Here is a 6268-nt window from a genome sequence, read left to right on the forward strand (position 1 = left end):
GTACCGTTTGTAATAAACTTGCTCCTAAATTCATTGGCCCGTTTACTGTCACCAAGATTATTAGTCCGGTGGCGGTCCGCCTTAAACTGCCTCCGGCGTACAGGAGGATTCATTCCGTTTTTCATGTTTCCAAATTAAAGCCCGTTTTTCATGCTACCATTAATCCGCAAACCCCAGTTCCCCCACCGCCGCGACTCGTAGATGGGGAACCTGTTTATTCGGTGAATCGTATTCTGGACTCTAGGCGGAGGGGACGCGGATTCCAGTACTTGGTGGACTGGGAGGGTTACGGTCCAGAGGAGAGGAGTTGGGTGCCTGCAAGAGACATATTGGATCACTCTCTTATCGATGATTACAATTGTCAGGTAAGTTCCTCTGGGAGCGCCAGGAGGCACTCTTAGGGGAGAGGGTACTGTCACGGTTCATGGGTCTGTGTGCTCATTCTGTGTCTGTGTGTGTGTGGGTGTTATCCGCTCCTTGTGCTAGTCAGTGTTGCCTAGTTACCGCGCACCTGACGAGCTGATCAGAGCGGTCACAGGTGTAGCTCATCTGCACTGCCTATATCTGGCTGACGTTTCTGTGGAGTGTTGTCAGATCGTTGTTGCTCATGTCTTGTCTGGTTCTCTGTCAGACCTTCTCGTTCCTGAGTGTATTCCCGCCGGTTACCGGTTCCCTGGAGGGTTTGGACTGCTCGGAGTATTCTCTGCCTGAGCTGAGACTCTGCACTGCCGGGTTACCTGCACTTCTACTTGATGTAGTTGGAGTTGTCTAATAAAGACTTCCTTTCACTCGCAATTCGATCTTGTGTTTCTGTTTCATGACAGATTTAGACACCCTCATGTTGTGCCAAACCTGTATGGCTTTGTTCTGCTGAACTCAAAATAAGATATTTTGAAGAATGTGTATGTAACCAAACCATATCGGGTCCCCATTGACTTCCATAGTATTTTATTTTCCATGCCATGGAAATCAATAGCTACTTGTAACTGTTTGGTTACCAGCATTTTTCAAAATATCTTATTTTGTGTTCATCAGAAGAAAGAAACTCATACAGGTTTGAAACAACATGAGGGTGAGTAAATGATGACAATTTTCATTAATGGGTGAACTATCCCTTTAAGTACTTAAACTCTCAAGAGGTACTTAAAGTAAATAATTTAAACCACAGGGATTCAATTGAGAAATCAAGTTGGATCCCAGCACACCGGCCTCAGATGATTGGATGGGCCACTTTAAATAACTGTGTCCTAATGGAAACATATGTGGTACACAGAGGAAGACTGTTGAAGAGTTGCATCAGAGCTTGAGGTTTGTCCTCTATTGTATGAATTCTGCTCACCGTCCACAGATTAGTGCAGCAGCTGCTACAGACTTGTACAACGGCCAAATCCGCTTCAATTTTCGTCTTTTTGCACATATTCCAACATTCTTGCCTCATGTTTTCATCCCCAGTGCCTGTAGAGCAATCTCTCAGTCAATTACACTAATTTGATTACATCTGTTCAACCGTAAGTCACTCTGTTCTATCTCTCTGTCCTTTATATGCAGACTAACATATAAAAAGAAAAGGCTCTCCACTCTCCTAATAATTGCTTGCGTTTCTGGAGTTAGGCAGCAAGCCTTACAAAATGACTGTTTCTCATTTGTTGCCGCCTTTCACAATAATGTTGAAATTTTCTTCAAACGGCAAACAGTGGTTTTGTGGTGTTTCAATAAAATGTAAAACTCAAAGACGCAGACTGTCTTTTAATTGTCTCAGTTTTTAGAGTTATTGTCCTGTTTCTGTTCAGTGTAAAGAAGAGGTAATTAACAGATAAGTAATTAACATAGATTTCATATCCTTGTTATTCTGTAACTGATTGAAAATTAATCTTGGATTATCACTCTTCAAAAAGGATTTATATATTTATTTATTTATTTATACTTTCTTAGTATTTCAGTTTTCTTTTCCACCAAAAAAAAATCAAGGCAAGTAAAAAACCATTAGATATTAATACATGTTTTATGAGAATTTATCTTGAATTAAATGGATTTTTCTTGTCAAACACAAACCATAAATCTAATTTTGTTATGCTTAATCAATAAATCAATCAATAAAGCCAATGGGTAAGAAAAATAAATTTAATTGAAATGTATTTGATCAGATGAATTCAAATAAAACAAGTCGTAATATCTAATGCAGTTTTACTTGCCTTGTTATTTTTAGTGGAAAAGAAAACTGAAATATTAAGAAAGTATAAATACATAATTAAATACCTATATAAATAATTTATAAGTGTAATAATCCTAGAAAAATTTTCAGACAGTTACAGGATAATGAAAATACTAATGCAAACAAACAAACAAACAAAATGAAATGTCTTAATTTTTTACATAACATATTATTCAGTTTTCAAGTAAAGCTTGTTTTCAGGATTTTGAAGAATACATTTTGAAGAATACATTTAATTCAAGATAAATTCTCTTAAAACATGACTTAAGATAATATATATTGAAAGATATTTTTACAATAACATTATTTATACAAAAATTAAACTAAGCTAAAAAAACAAAAAAAACAATTAAATGTCTTCATATATTACTTCACATATTATGCAGTTTTCAAGTATATTTAGCTTGTTTTCAGGATTTTGGAAAATAAGTGTAAAATAAGACAAATGTAATGATTAAGAAAATAATTTTTGCATCTAAAACAAACTTATTTTGTCAAACTTATTTCGAAGCTTTGTAAAACTCTGTAAAATCTAAGTAAACAATTTCTTCATATAATTTGTTCATGTTCATGAATGACGGTTTTATACAAGCTGCTTTCTGCATCTAAAATCTTCTGCTTACACTCCCACTATGGATTATGACTTTTTCCCCCTTAGCTTCTCACTTCCTGCTTTTTGGTCTGATTGATTACCCGTTATTTTCCGGGCTCAGGATGCTGACTAGAGAATAGGAGGAGGAAAACAGAAGGACAAGCTCTCCTCATTTACCTCTTTTCCTCCAGGGGAGAAACATTACTGGACTTAACAAGCAGTGTAATAGAGCACTCAGGCTTTATTATATTTTCCACTGTCAGCACTTTCTCCAGTTACCACTGCATTCATGCATTTGTCCACGTTTAGCCACACTTACTGTCCATCTCGTTCTTCCGATCTACTCGGGCAAATGCACTAAAAAGCCATACAAATTGTGCACAAAAATCTTCCTTTTTCACTAAGCTGCATCCCTAAGCGCAATGGTAGAGTGATGTTGAAAGGTCCATGCAGGAAAATATGCCAGATCACAGTAGTCCGCTGCATCCTCCACAGCACTTAGATCAGACATTGTGCCATGCAAATTCCATTCAGCACAGATTTTGTGGGCAGTTTGCTGTGTGCTGCAGTTTGCATAATTCCTTTGGTGAATCAGTTGCTGAAACAATGCAGATGCAAATCAACAGACTTATCCACACTGCAAAAATCTTTTTCTTGGTCTGTATCTTTGTCTCATTTTTCAGTATATTTATATAAACATAATCTTTTAAAGAAATGAAGACTTGTATTTTCAGAGAATGCATCAACAAAATTATGATTTTTTAAAAATGTTTCTCTTATGCTCAACAAGGCTGCATTTATTTGATCAAAAACAAAGTAAAAACAGTAATATTCTGAAATATTATTAATATTCAAAACAGCTGTTTTCTATCTGAATATATTTTAAAATGTAATTTATTCCTGTGATGTTAAAGCTGAATTTTCAGTATCATTATTCCAGTCTAAAGTGTCACATAATCTTTCAGAAATCACTCTAACAAACAATTATTATGATTAATGTTGAAAACAGTTTTTGCTGCTTAATATTGTTGTGGAAGTATTAAATATTTTTGTGATACACTATCAGTCAAAAGTTTGGGTTAAGTAGGATTTTATAAAATAAAGATGAATATTTTTACAACCATAAGCTAGTAAATAAATAAATAAATAAAACAAATTATTTTATTCAGCAAGGACACATTAAATTGGTCAAAAGTGACATTAAATACATTTATAATGTTACAAACGGTTTCTATGCTGTTCTTTTGAACTTTCTATTCATCAACGAATCCAGAACAAGTATCTGTCAAAATATTAAGCAACTGTTTTCAAGATTGATAATAATAAGACATGTTGCTTGAGCAGCGAATTAGCATATTAGAATGATTTCTGAAGGATCATGTGACACTATAGACTGGATGAAAGATGCTGAAAATTCAGCTCTGCATCACAGAAATAAATTACATTTTAAAATATATTCAGTAGAAAAACATTATTTTAAATTGTAATAATAAATGTAGCCATGGGGAACATAAGAGATTTATATATTCTAAGTAGGCAGAGGACTAATATTATGCATACATACATACATATATCTGTGTGTCTGTGTGTGTGTGTGTCTGTGTCTGTGTGTGTGTCTGTGTGCGTGTGTACAGTATGTAATATTTTTTTGTACTAAGCAGGCAGAGTACTTTTATAAAAGGAAGAAATGCTGCAGGGTAAAACCCAAAATCAATTTAGTTGAAGCATGATGCATCCATCTTAATGTAGATGATGGCGCTTGATCCGTTCAGTATAAAGTCGCTCTCAAATAGATTATCTATTTTATTAAACCTCCAGCAGGCCAGCTGGATCACATCAAAACCTGCTTTTAAAAGCATAAGTATCAGAGGTGTTATTTGAAGCCCTGGCTATCTGGTTTCGAGATCCTGACATGCAAAAGCTTCTCTTTCTTTAGTGAAATCAGAGAGTAAGCAGTGCAGAAGACCCAGTAAGACATAAAAGATAGCTTTGAGGAAACATACCATTACAGCGAGGAGTCCAGCTAAGTCTGTCTAATCAAATACTGTTATAGGCACACATATCGTTTTAATCTGTTGTATTCCTTTTTAAAAGTGTCTCCTCACAACTATATTTTCAGCTTGTGGCTTTTTCTGCAGAGGGAGGATGATTATACAGACAGCAATCCCTCTATTCAAAGCAAAGGTTCTCTTCTTCAAATTATACACTTGGTTTCCCAAATTGTAATACGAATTTGTGTCTACCAATATGACAAAGAAAAGTTTGTGATTTATAAATACTTTCCCAGGTTTTCATAGTGTTAAAGACCCCATGAAATGGTTAACGAGTGCAGTCATTTGCTGTGGTAATGTATAACTTTGTGACGAAAGAAGTACATTTTAGCATACTTTTAAAAATATAACTTATGGAAATAATATACTTTAAAAGAACTGAATGTAGTTTTTTTGTTATTATTTTCATGTTATTTACAATTAAATGCAAATGTATTATCGTTTACATTTATAATAGATGCGCTTGAATTTAAAAGTGCTCTTTTGACCCACTTAAGTACATCTTGATATGTAATTTCATAATTCTGTTGTCTTTGAAACTGACAAGCATTTATGGTAAACTTAACTATACTTTAATGTAATTTATTTTGAAACTTTGTCATGCATTTAAAAATGTGTAATTAAACATTTGTTATAATGAGGGTGTAATTTAGTACATTTAAAATATGTTAACTTTAAATGTCATATCAAATTACATACTACATTTAAAATTATAATCAAGTACGTGTCATGTGCTTTAGTATGTTAGTCAACACATCAAAATAAGTGTACTTTAAAACATGACAGATTAATAAACCAAAATGATTTCAAATGTACTTTAAAGTCAAACTTTTAATTGGATATAATTACAAAGCACAGATTTTAAAGTGTTCTTCAATGTGTTCAGAAACATAGTCATAAAGGAAAACCTCAGGTGGCCTTTTATTTCTGCAAGTACAATTGTTTAAAAATATTCTTTTAATATTTGAAACATAAGCACACATTCAATACAATTATGCACAGTTCTTCAAGTGTATCCTATTAAAACGAAAAGTTGAGGTATGGCATATCAATGGGACATTAATGATCAGACATTTTATTTTAACTTTCCTGCTCTAGAGTAATTAGTTACTTGGCATTCTCAACTCAGTTGATTAGTGTAACGGAGGCCAGCGGTCGGTGCTGTGCAGGTAAGCCTCACTCCCCTAGTGGCTGCAGTCTTTAGCCTCCTTGTTAGTGCGTCCGCCTCCCATGCCGGAGACCAGGGTTCGAGACCCACTCGGAGCGAGAACGAGGTGTGGCGGAGAGGACCCGGGAGAGAGGGGTTACATTGGTGCCGTGACCCGGATGGGAGTGAGGATTAGGGGGGTGAGTGTAACGGAGGCCAGCAGGTAGGTGCTGTGCAGGTAAACCTCACTCCCCTGATCTCAAGAG

At 35.1% G+C, this 6268-nt stretch overlaps 1 protein-coding gene across 2 annotated transcripts in view; it reads left to right on the top strand.

Moving 5' to 3' along the window:
* Nucleotides 1-6268, top strand: part of LOC107670633 (glycosyltransferase-like protein LARGE2) — a 134315-nt gene that overhangs the window by 26264 nt on the left and 101783 nt on the right. Inside the window, exon 1 of one of the 2 annotated variants that reach the window (XM_016463302.1) lies at nucleotides 5021-5064. The exons of the other annotated variant lie outside the window; for it this stretch is intronic. The gene's annotated coding sequence lies outside the window, so the exon portion shown is untranslated. Of the gene's footprint in view, nucleotides 1-5020; nucleotides 5065-6268 lie in introns of those variants that run through there. 2 annotated transcript variants of the gene reach the window in all.

The sequence above is a fragment of the Sinocyclocheilus anshuiensis genome, unplaced genomic scaffold, assembly GCF_001515605.1.
Source record: "Sinocyclocheilus anshuiensis isolate Anshui unplaced genomic scaffold, SAMN03320099.WGS_v1.1 scaffold140, whole genome shotgun sequence".
Taxonomy (NCBI): Eukaryota; Metazoa; Chordata; class Actinopteri; order Cypriniformes; family Cyprinidae; genus Sinocyclocheilus; species Sinocyclocheilus anshuiensis.